This window comes from Buteo buteo, chromosome 10 (genome assembly GCF_964188355.1).
Source record: "Buteo buteo chromosome 10, bButBut1.hap1.1, whole genome shotgun sequence".
NCBI lineage: Eukaryota > Metazoa > Chordata > Aves > Accipitriformes > Accipitridae > Buteo > Buteo buteo.
Window position 1 is genome coordinate 23,824,899 of NC_134180.1, and position 12,804 is coordinate 23,837,702.

Here is a 12,804-nt window from a genome sequence, read left to right on the forward strand (position 1 = left end):
CCTGTCTGCCCCTTGGCATCTGCATGTCCTGGAAATTACTGGCTCTGTAGATTTGGTAGAGGTGGGGGGTGCGCACGCTCTGCCTCTTCATATTGCTTACCCCAGTCCTCATGAACTCTGGTGACTTGTGTTATGGAACTCAGACTCATAAAAGAGGTCAGTTTAGGATGGTTTTTTTTCCCTCCACTCACTGAATCATACTCTTCCCTGGTGTAAATTGTCACATCTCCAAGGTGTGCACCAGTTCAGATGTGCCTGCTGGGTCCTGGGCTGCCTCTGTACCTGCTGCTGCTGCAATTGCTACCACAAACACCAGTTGGCTTGCTCTGGCTCTTCTTGTCTTTCCGCAGTGTAGGAATAGACAGTGGGCCCATGGGGTTGTTCAGAAATATTACTGGTTTCCAGTGCTGGCATAATGCTCCCTTCTAGGTAGTATCCCTTTTCTGGACGATTTCCCAGTAAAATAGTAAATGGCAACTGCATAGCAGTAAAGGCGATGGCATATTTGTTTGACTGACATTTCAGAGCCTGCAGAGCAAATGCAATTAGGATCCACAGTGTGTTGCGGCTTCCTTTCTTCATTTCCCTACCCTGGAAGAGCTTCTGTTAGATTCAGTTTAAGCCTGGTCCCTGCTCCGTGTCAGCCTTAGAGTGGGGTAGAGGCTCTGGGGAGGGAGGGTGGCATGTCCTCGAACCCCTGTGGGCACCCTCTGCATCAGAAGCAGCTGGCATCTCATAGGGCTCAGGTGGGACAGGAGCTGCTGCCACCCTGCTTCTGGCACTGCAGCCCTGGGGCAGGACAGGAGTGATTTTGTTAGTAGGTGTGAGCTTCCCCCAGACTCAGCAGAGTTGGCACTGGCGTGGCCCTGCAGCTCTCAGACTTGCACTCCTCATCGGGGAGAAATCCCCAGCGGTGCCTGTGGATCCTTGCCAGGCAAAGCAACCCAGGGCTTGGGCTCCCCCAGTCTTCACTGGGGGCAACGGATGCTTTCTTTGGAGTTTTTGCAGGGTCAACTGTTGATGCATTGTGAACACTTCGATACACACTTGGCATCAGAAAGAGGTGGGGAAAAAAATGGTGGTAATCGTTCAGATTTCTCCGAAGGAGGTAATTGAAAACAAATTGCTACCAAAAGCTGAGGGTCACAGTTAATTGCGGTGAAGCTCTGCGGGTCACTCACCTGTAGGGAAAGACAGCTAAAGAACAGATGGGGGTCAAAATTCTTTCTCTCCTGGTGGGGAAAGAGACTCTCAGCCATATAACTTGGTTTGTAGGTTATTCTGTAGCTCATAGACCCCGACATGAAAATCCAGGCTCGTGGAGCAGCGCTGTAATTGCTGGAAGTAATGCAGTTGGCGAAGACAGGGGCTGCCATGGCTTGCCCTGGTGGCAGGGGGCTGGCCAGGCTGCAGCATCCCTCCTGCCACGGGCAGGTCTGAGCTGGCCCTCGCAGGCAGCACACAGCAGGAGAGGCATGGGCAGCTGCCGAGTCCCCTCTCCACTGGGTCCTACTTGAGGGAGGGGGCACCTAAATCCTGGACATGGCTGAAGAGAGTGTGGCATAGTGGAGGTTGCGATGTGCCCAGAGCCACTGTGCTACCAGCCTGCTCCAACCGGAAGTTTTACTTTTCAGTTTGAGCATTGCTGCCACGCATTCTTTTATTTAACAAATTTAAACACTGCAATGTTTGCTATTCCTGGTGCTTCTTAGATGTCTGGACTCAGGCAGACATCAATGCCCATGTGAATCAGTGAAACGTTCTGCAGTGGGTCCTCTGGACACAGAGGCAGGGGAAACCAGGATGCAGGCTGGCATGGACCCGCTGCCCGGGGATGGCAGGAGGGGGTCTGCCCTCGCTGGGCGGTGGCTCCCCAGGACAAAAGCTATGCTGTCTCTCAGAGAAGCTCTTTCCAAACGACTAAAGCTATTGCAAGGGTTCAGGAGATGAAAAACCTGATCTAATTTTTACTAAATGGCACTTTTTCTAGATATTTTGATTCAGAGCTCCTGCAGGGTAAAAGAAGAATTTCTTCAATTTCCTATATCTGGCAACAAATTCAGTACCACCCTCCTTCAGGGCAGGTCTTTCTTCCTGGCTCTTGCACCTCTGCTTTGTGCTCAGGTAACCAAGTACAGGAGCGTGCTACAGCCTGCACTGCTCTGTGTCTGCTCCCTGAGCTAAGGCTGCCAAGTGGGGCATAAGCCAGGTCAGCATGAGAAATGGGAACCAAAGTTTCTTAAAGCAGCCTAAATGCAGGGCAACCCTGCTGAAGTTTGTGGTGTTACGTGAGTGTCGGCTGTAACAGCCCTGAGGGTTGAGCCAGCCCAATTAGAGCCTGGATTCCAGCGCTTCAAAAAGGACTTTAAAGCATACATGTGTAGCACAAGTATTAGAATATGAATAGCTCTGTCTAACCTGAGATATGGGAAGAGTGATCGCCTGGTTCTTCTTGGAGCTTACCCTCTTTGATAGTTCAACATACCCTTACATAGAAATCCAAATCCTATGCTGATTTATTTGACTTACTGTTATTAAGGACAGCTTTTGGGAAGATTGGTAATAGAGCCATTTCTCCTCTTCTTTTATAATGAAAAACCCAAACGCTGTCCACGCTGCAAAGTCTGTCCCCAGAGAGCAAGCCTGGTGTGGCAGTGTTAGTGACACACAATCGCACTCCCCTCCATGGGAGCCTTGCCTGCGTGAGGGCTGCAGGCTCTCCCCGTGTGGGTGGCAGCTCTGCTGCATAGGGCACGTGAGCAACTGCTTTTGTTTTTAAAACATCAGATCATAACTTGCTCATCTATTCAGTGTCAAGATTGAAAAATGCTGTCGAAATGAAAATGCAGGAGCTGAGGAATCAGTGAGTATGCTATCTGGGTGCTCCAAATTTAGACATTGTGATTGATAAAGGATATAAAATATGTGACTTTTTTCAAGGGAGAAGACCCTCTATTAATATTATGCAATTTGAACATGTTTGTTTTAAGAATAACAGCTCTGTTTTACAGCAAGTGTTTGTACCTGTGTGTGTAGGTGCACACGTATACACGTACTGCGGTAGTTCAGCGTTGCATAGAGTTAGCTGCTGAATTAAGCTGACAGCATGAAATGTATTACCAACTCCCCACAGGGTTGGGCATAGTGCCTGTACAACAGAGTGCAAAAGTCCGAGTGGTACTGGGTGAGAATGTTTTCCTAGCTAAATTTGTTGGTGTTCCATTTGTAACTTCATAGTCCCCTTCCTTTCCATTATTTCCTTTTATTTGTATAAGCTGAAGGAAAAAGAGGGGGGAAAATGGCTCTCCCATGGAAGGAAAATGTCTTGGCAGGACAACAGCTCTGTGGATGCTGCCGAATGCTGCCAGATACAAGGAGCTGCTGAACACAAGGTGTACGTGGTGAATTGAAGGAGCTTACAGAGGGCCTATGTGGCTTTTTTTCATGATAACCCCTGGGCCAGGACATCTGGGAGCTCAGGGAGCTTTGGCGGTCGGGGTGGTGGATTATTGCGATGAACAGATATGACCTAATCCCCCAGAAAAATAACATGTGACCACATGCTCAAAGGCTCGAGCCGTGCCGAAGCCATGGCCACCTGGGTTTCTCCCATCCTGCTACTCCCCACCTTGGGGTGCGGCGCTGAGGGCTAGTTCCGCTTCGCCTTAGCGTGGCTCTCTGCGCGGGGGTACAACCAGCATGGCACGGTGCTCAGGGACCCTCCTGCCCCTTGCTGGGCTGGGAGATTTCTGCCCAGTCCTGCCTGGGTGGGCAGGGATGCCACCCACAAGGCGATGCAGCAGCAGCAGCTGGGCTCGCCGGGAGGTTGTGCAGAGCTTCCCGGGGCTCCTCCCAGTCCCGCTGAAAGGATGCGGCTCAATAGCATCAGCAGGGCCCCTGTGCTTTTGACCTCGGTTTTTCTCTTGCATATGCATAAAGCACAGTGCAGTGTTAGAGGGTTTTACTGGAAGGAAGCTGAGGAAGCCGGTGAGTTATTTTCAATGGTAAATGTTTATGATCCTAATTGAAAAATTCAGTGTAATTTTTCCCAGAAATTTAATATTACCTTTAGAATATGAGAGCGGGAAGTCACTGGAAAGCATAAAAAAGGAGGGTCTTGCAGTAAAGAAACTGCAAATAAGGATGCCTCTTTCTCTCACAACTCTCCACGTTTCTACTGATGGATTTCCAGATAGCTACTCTAAAGCTCTGGAAATCTGAGTATTATTTCCAGAGGATATATCTATAAAGTGATTTAAGCCTGATATTCACAAGACAAAAGCTGTTTGTTTGCCGCATGAAATAAATCCTTGCAGTTCAGTCCCTTCTCTGGGTTAACTTGCTCCCTCTGTGAAGAGTTGGGGACACCAGACTGCCAAGTGGGTGGAGAAAGGTAGAGGGAATTGGTCTGATGAGCCGAGGAGTCTTGATCCCCGCATGCAGCACCTTCCCTACCCAGCACTGTGCTTCCAGGCAGGATTCAAGCCTCCAACATCTCAGCATTCCTGCCCAGTTACATGAAATGAGATCAGGAGAAAAACCTGTTTACTACAGGTCTAGTTTTTAGATCCAAACAGATTGCTGTACATTGGGTGTGAAACTCCCTAATGTTTTAGTAATGATGCTGTAACCTCTCTGACACCTCTGAGCAAAACACTTTCTGAGGTTATGTAAATGCTTAAAAAGAAATCTAACCCCAAATCTTAATTGTGTAGCAAATTTGAGTCCCGTGAAGCCCGGGCATTGCCAGATTTTAAAGCTATGCTGCTACCTTACAGAAATAGTCATAAATACTTGCAGTAAGTGTCCTAAAAAGATCCTTGGCTCACCGAGTGAGCTAGAAGGCAGAATTGCAGGGCTGCCCCACGTCCGCTGGCCGTGAGCGGCATGTGGTGCTGCCCAGGCCCGCTCCAGCGAGAGCAGGGAACCCAGTTGCCTGCAAATCCAGACAGAACTATGGATATCGGGGATCACATCCCAGGCAGAGGAACGAAGCTGCTTCCATTTCCAATGCCCACTAACAGGGCAAAGAGACCTCTCCTTGTGCTTCTGTGCTCTAGCCTGTGCAGAAACAATTATAAAACATGTTTATAAATTCCACTTGGGTGTTGCAGGCCTTGCTATGAATCTCAAAATATATTTGAGATTTATTAGCATTGTGCTGCTTCTGACACAAAGGATGTGGGGGACAAAGAGCAGCAGCTTCTGTGCTAGAAGGAAGCACATGAAAACCCGTCAGTACACTTGTAATTTCATGCTTCTAAATGCTGGTATCCAAACATCATTGTACTCACAACGATTCTGTGTGCATTAAATCTGAGGTGTAAAATACTACCTGGTATTAAAAATGCTATAGTAGCATGAATGGTTAGAGTACAGCTAATGTTTTTGTGAGACCTCTTGTTAGCTCCTACTGCCTTGTCCTTGGTGCAACTTAAGGCAGAAAACCGAGAGTTTACTGCATCTTAAAAATGTTCAGAAATATGTGCTTAAGTAAATAGATGTCTTTATTTTCAGTGTTTGAATAGGTATGTGAAGAGAAGGTTATTGAATAAAGGCAAAGTCCATGTGATAGAGCTTACTAAATAGTGGTTGTGACTAATTTTGCAGAATTGTTCATGAATAAATGGCAAAATGTGTTTCCTATATCCCACAACTTCTAGAACTGGCTGACTCATTATTGTATTCAAGGAGTGGTACCTTTGAGTTTTGATCTGATGCATATTAAAAATTGTCATTGATTTACTTTTTTGGAGGGATTGAATCAAGGCCCTAAAGGACCTGTGATATTTTTTAAACAAAATACTTGTTATATTCTTTCCTTTCTGTTGCTTATCCTAGGCTAGGTGAGGTATCAGTGCTAAATCACAGCAGTGCCTGCCTTACTCCTGGAGGGAGCAGAGGAGAGGGACAGGGCACCTGAACAAAGGGGAAAGGTAGAAAAGAAAATCCACAGAAGGGAATGACTGGAAATAGCAAAGGAAGGGAAGAAATAGGAAAAAGCAGAAAAGAAAGAGAATCAAAGAGAGACAGGGGAATGAAAAGGAAGAGAGAGGAAAAAGGAGTAGAAAAATGAAAACAAAAGGGAAGACTGGATAAACATGAGTAATCTCAATAATTAATTATCAGTCTTAATCTTCCAGCATACTCCTTAGGCAGGAGCTCAATGTGATTTGGAGGTTTGTGGGGGTTTTTTTGAACGCACCCATTTCCCCCCCAGCGCAGTCTCCAATAGCTTTTCTCCCTCTTACCTTGGCTAGAGCATGAGGGCTTGCACAGCTCCGTGGTGCCTGACAGCTGCCCTGTGGGCTGGCCTGGTGAGCCACTGCTAGGCGCGGGCACTGTCTGATGTTCATCCACATTCAGCTGACCTGAGGTCTACGAGGAACATGAGTAAGCACCAGCTCCCAGTTAAATCTCAGCAGAATTATTGTTTACAAAACTGTGACAAAAGATGAAGTATTGTCCTATCTGGCCATGTATCGGGCTGTAGGTCCTCCTTTTTTCTAAAAGGAGAGCTATCTGATGTGTCTTGTTACTGTAAAAAAGAAAAAAATCAGTTATTGTGATTTAGAGGAGCTAAGTGTTTAAAATAAAATATATATTCAGTGCTTTCATACAAAGATTCAGCCATAACCAGGTAACTCAAATCAATGTACTCTTATCAAAGCCCAAAGCTGTACTTTTTGGGTTTTTTTAAGGTGTTTATAGACTATCTCTGCTCTCATTGTGCCCTCTTACAATTACAGATGGGGATGATGAAAACGCACGTTCCCATGCAATTACTTGCTGCTACCTTATAAAAAGGCAAGGCCTAATGAACTTCACTATGGAGTAAACTAGTAGTGTCCTTGTGAAAGAGCAACCTGAGGAGTTTTGCCCTACTACTGACAGTGAAAACAGACCTGTCAATGAGAAGAAGCCTTTGTAAAAAGCCAGGTTTAAGATGAGATTTGAAGGAGTTTGACTCAGCATTTCCAACCTGTTGAGAATGAATTCTGGACCTGGGCTGGACAAGAGTTAAGAACATCTCTTCTGTAAATCCTCACCTTGTGTTTTGGAGAGACCAGTACACTGTCCTCTGGTAATCAGAAACATCAGCTGCCCTTGCGCAAAGAGCAGTGCTCTGATAAATGCACTGATCCCAATTTGTGCATCGCTTTCCAAGTCATCAAAGCAATTTTAAAATCAGTATGTTATCTTTAAGAAGGAGGCCAGGCGTTCCTCTCTGGGCAGGAATTGCCCATCGAGTCTGTGCAGGGAGAGTTAACATCCTAGATGCATTCATTTTGTACAAACCAGAGAATATAAAGAATATTCTGGGAAAGCCATAAAGGGAGATGACGCAGTAACCATTTCTGGGATGTTAAAAATACAGTCATGCTTATGAGCTGCTGTGTGAGCTTGACTGCAGTGCCTGACTTGGCATGATACTGTGTGGATGACAGAGAGTTTCACAAATATAAAGAGTGCAGGGCCAAGTCCCAAGCAGCTCCTGCAATTTTAACATGGCTCGAAGACAGCTTGGAGCAGTAATAATAATTTAATACAACTAATATATGTAAAGATGTGTCTGAAACAGTGTCAGTAGGTCTGCCAGCAGCACTTTGTTAGACACCACAGTGATTGATCTGGGGTGGGGGTTGTAGGCTTGAGTATAGGTCTGTAGGATCAAGCCACTAGTTTTTAATGGGTTTGAGCCGTTCTTAAATAAACCTTCATTACTTAGGGTGGCACCGCTAAGTCTGCTTCCTACTGAGCAGCAGGAACACAGAAACAGCATCTACAACAGTAATAGTTTAACACAAATTGATTTAAAGACTGGAATAATAGGAAGCTTCGAGAGCTTCGATAAGGGATGAAGGAGTTGGGCAGAAAGAGGAGGAAACAGAAAGGAACAAAGCCCAGCTGGCTGCAGATGAAGGAGGAATGGGTCTCCCCTGTTTTCTTCCATCAGCTGAAGCACACCACCTTGCAAACAGGAGATGTGAATACTTGCGGTGCACCTAGGAAACCATCCTCAACCTTACGACCTGTTTATAGTGCCAGGAGACTGACCCCTGGGCATACTGGGTATGCTGCCTCTCCCACCCTTCCAACTTCCCACCCCACAACTGGGATTCACTGCGGGGTTGTTCAGGCTGTGTTTTACTGAATGATCTGCTAAGGGGCTTGATTATGGTCTCCACTTTCCAGAGATTTTTTTTTTTTAGTCTGTCCAAAATACTTATGCCTGCAACATCTCAGACCCGTCCATGTCTTTATTTGTCTGCTGGGTATAAAGTAGTTTGGCTTTTATGATGTGTCTGTATATAGGGTTTTAGTAGATTGGATTGCTTTTAGATGTTCATAATGAAAGTAACAGCCCCTTACAAAAATCGATTATTGATCATGGGAAGACAGTAGATGTTTTTAATAGTTAGAAGCAGAACTACAAATAAATCAAAGTGTATAAAGTATTTTATTTAAAGGCATTTTATTTTATTAAAAGCACTACATCCAGTGTTTGTGGAAATGGAATATGTTTTGTTTCTTTATATGAGGGTTCAGAGGAAACCATGGTGGGAGTTAGCCCTTCTCACTCAGTAACTGCACTGATGTCAATAAGTCAAAATTAGACTCTTCCCAAAATTGCATAAACCACTGAATGATTCAAGAGTAAGGATTTGGAAGGCTGTAAAATTCCCATTTCAGTTGATAAACTATCCGTAAGAGTTGTGATCTTTTTGCACAGACATACACGATGCATTCTTTCTTTACTGAAAATTTAGGACTACCATTGTATGCCTATACATACACCCATACATATGTATGATGTGTAGCTGAGCGTGTATGTAAATGTGTGTGTGTATATGTATTTCTAAAACGATATACATATTGCACTGTGTTACGAAGAACCAAAGGTTGCTTTTGGCCATGTAATCTGTGCCATTTCTGAGTATGCCAAGTCCTGCCGGTGCCTGTAGCAGCCTCTCCGACTGTCCCACTCAGCATGCAGCTCTGGCTGACCCTAGTGATGATGAACTGCAGCAGAAATTCCCTCCCTGTCCTTGTTGTGACCGGGTGCCTGAATCTGGGGGCTGGTTTACATGTTCCAGAGCAGCTGCTCTGCCAGATGCGACTGCAGGAATGTGAGGTCAGTGGGCTGAGCCTCGTGAAGCAGAGAAGAGCTGCCTTTAGCCTGGAGTTTGCACCTTCCACCATTTCCAGGGGTTAAGCAGGAAACTGGTTCCTCCCTGAGAGAAGTCAACCAAAGAGGCATTATCCATTCAAGGAGGCCGGTGGGACTGTGTGAATGCCAGTGGTCTTTGTCATTAGCCAGCTCTCTTCAAGCTGGCTGAGGAGCTGAATGGTTCTCTTGATTAAATCCCATCCCTTCAAAAGGCAGGAACAAAATCACCATTATAATATTTTGGCAAAGCGAAACATTTTTGTTTGCTGGCAAGGGTTTAACTCGTGTGCAGCCATGCTCTCCCCGTAGGATGTCAAAGAAAGAGGCTTCGCTAGTCAAATGCTGCCTGCCTTACCAGCCTGTGTTACCCCAATGATAAAGTGCTCCAGCGACAGAAGTCACCCTCTCAGTTGAGCTGAGCTCAACTAGAGTCGTGTTCTGTAGCTGTGCCGTTAAGTGACTCTGAAGATGTTACGGGCGCAGAGCTGTGCCACTGTATTTCAAATGATAATAAAACCTCATCGGATAAATTGAAAGAGCACAGCTTTTCGTTGCAGCAAGTTGGGACCATATAAGCAACTCTATCATTGTGCTAAGGCAGCAGATGCAGTCAGCATTTAGAGGAAATGGTTCATGACCCGATGATGCTTCCCAAGAGATGCAGCCAGGAAACAAAGACGCTGGAGGCCCCTCGGGTGGGAGTAACACTGGTGGGGCAGGCAAGGGAAGCAGGAGGATCAGACAATGGCAGAGACTGAGGAGAAAGGTGCAATGCAAGCAGAAAAACTCTTTGCTGTGCTTCAGGCTCACTCTTGCACTCAGAGTTGTAGGATGAAAAGCGACAGCTGGGGAAAGAGCCCCTTACCAACGACTAGCAGAGCACACCAGGAAGGTGCTGCAGCTGCTGGCTCTGCAGTGCGAGTGAGGAGCAAAACCACAATCGGCAGAGGCACGGACTGCAGGGGTCAGATCCAAGATCTGCATTGCCCTGAGAGTTGGGTCCAGCAGGTCCCCAGCAGGGGAAGGACCTCGCCCCACATGGGGAGCTGCAACCCACTGGGACAGGGTGCTGTCGGGCACCAGGCGGCATGCTCACCACACAAGCACATTAAAGCTGATCCCTGGCCAAGTGAATGCTGATGGGGTGTTACTGGAATATTTCAGTCCCTGAGCAACCAACCCTGAGAATATGTGAGCGCTGGTGCCCCAGGTGTGATGCATGGCCTGGCTGGAGGTCCAGGGCAAAAGACCAGGATGCTCCCCCAGGGGCTACACCCTGAAGAAGGGCAGCCACGAGGCTAAGGGGAGAAGCTGAGCTGGCCTTGTGCAAATTCTCTGGTGGTTAAGGCTGGCCAAGCTAAGCGGGTCACTTCCCTCAGCTGATGTCACGACTTTGAGGCAAACACCTGGGACCAGTGGGTGAGAAGCAGAGCTGGCTCCTGGCTGCCCCTGCACAGCACACTTGCCACTGTTGGAGGACTGGACTGAGGGTGTGCAGACCTGGAGCTCATCCCTGGCAGGGCTCAGCCATCACCCCTAGCACTTTCCCACCTGGGTGATGCATCAAGGACCCCCCCGTAGGCAGCATCCTGTAGCTGTCACACTGACCCGTGCAGGTGGACGTGGCCGCACCGGTGCGCACACACAAACAAACCCTGGTGGTGCAGCCATCGCCGCCCCCGGTATAGGGCTGGCTTTCACCCCTTCAGGAGGGGTCCCCAGCACACAGTGATGGGCACCAGCATGACCCCTGCACTCCTGCGCTCAGGGCACTGGCTGCCCTCATCCCCCAGATTGTGCGAATGTGTGCAGTGCTGCAGGGCAGTGAGGTGTCCCCAGCCCTGAGCCCCCCCTCCTCAGGAGCTCTGCAGCTCCAGCTGAGAGTTTGGCCCCCTTGTCTTTGCATCAGGTCAATACAGTTCAGCTGCACTGGTGCAAAGAAGTGAATATATTTTAAGAAAATAACTGCAAAACAAAGGTGTAACAAATAAAGAAAAAAATGCTGCTAACGAGCCTCATTGGCAATGGCATTATTTGCAGCTATCACCTGGAGATTTAAAAAAAAAAAAAGTGAAATAAAGCTGTTTTTATAGGAAGGGGTCAAAGATTGTGCGTTAGCACTCCATCCCCTGTGAGGCTCTCCCCTGCTGTGTTTTGTGTTTCCTGTTGCCTGCTGACCTGCTCCACCTGAAGGGCTGTGCCAGGGAGCAAAGCTGTAGCCACTTCGAAGCCTGCTGGGGCCATAGCTGCTCCCTGGAAGGGGGAGAGGGAAATCAGAGGAGGCAGCACCAAAGGGAGGGGAGGAGTGTGGATTGGGGAAGGGAGCAGGTGTAAAACAGCTCTTCAAAGCAGGGGCTGAGGCTGGCGTGCTGCTGCAATGAGCTGCGGTGCCCGACAGGATTTGTCCTGTGCCAAGGGTAGGTCACCTTTCCTTTGACTCAAGCAGGTGTTGGAGTGCGTGTGTGTGCACGTGTTGAGCCCACAAACTTGTCTTTGCTGCACTGGGTCTTTTCACAGACAATCATGGTATTCTCCGCTGCCCTGTGATTTGCAATATCTATTTATTATTTACATAAACTCATGCTCTTGCTGTATTCAGGGAATTTCATCCAAGCATTGAGCTAGTTTATTTTCCTTCAAATCCATAAGCACAAACACCTTTGACGTAGTTTTTCTGCTACTGGGATTTCTGTATTACTCACTTTGGCTAGGTCCTTTTTTAAGAAGTTAATAAACCTGTCACTGCAAGTGCATTGACTCTCAGCAGAACACTTCTTTTGTTCCTGAGGTCCCTTTCACAACCAGTTTGCATACTAGCACTGTTTGTTAGGATCCAGCCACCTTTTCTCTTTAGTATTACTGTGCAATGCACTTTCTTTTGTAGTACCTGAAGGTCATAAGACAACTATCAGTTTACCTCCTGATGGGGGAGAAGGTATCTGTAATCTGTGTTTCATGTCTTGAGTCTCTTAAAAGGACTAGAAATCCCAAACGCAGTAACTTGTGGGTTTTCTGTCTTAGAGAATTAGGATGTCTTTGCATTACTGAGCAGGCAAACATTGAGCAGTGCTTGATCAATAAGAGGCACCGCCAGAGGTCTGGTATAGTCTACCACAGCTGACGGTAAGTGTTGCTATAGGCTATGGAACTAGGAATATAAGTTGTCAAATGACAGTAATAATTCATGCATCCTGGGACATATAAAATCAACAGCATGTCAATAGCTGTGCCATGCTCTGCAGAAAATATGCAGGATTTAGATGTTGCAGGAGCCTGTGTTTTATTTTAAACCACACTTTCCTTGGTGAAATATAGACTTTCCCCATTAAAAGTGTTTATTTTTTGTTTCATGTTGCTACTTTTCTATTGAGATGCTAAGAGCCACGCAGCTCAAAAGGGGCCCTGAGATTCAAAAAGCATAATATATGTATTTATTGAAGGAAAACACATAAAAGATTTATAAAACAGAGGGTGCAATACTATTTGAGATTCATGGACCATTTCAGCATTCATAAAAGTATACATGGTTCTCTTGTTGGCTTCACTGGGAATCGGACTTGCTAGATGGGTTACCCAGGAGTTGTCTGGCATTGCCTTAAAATGAAACTTAATACAATCACTTTGCATTTTAC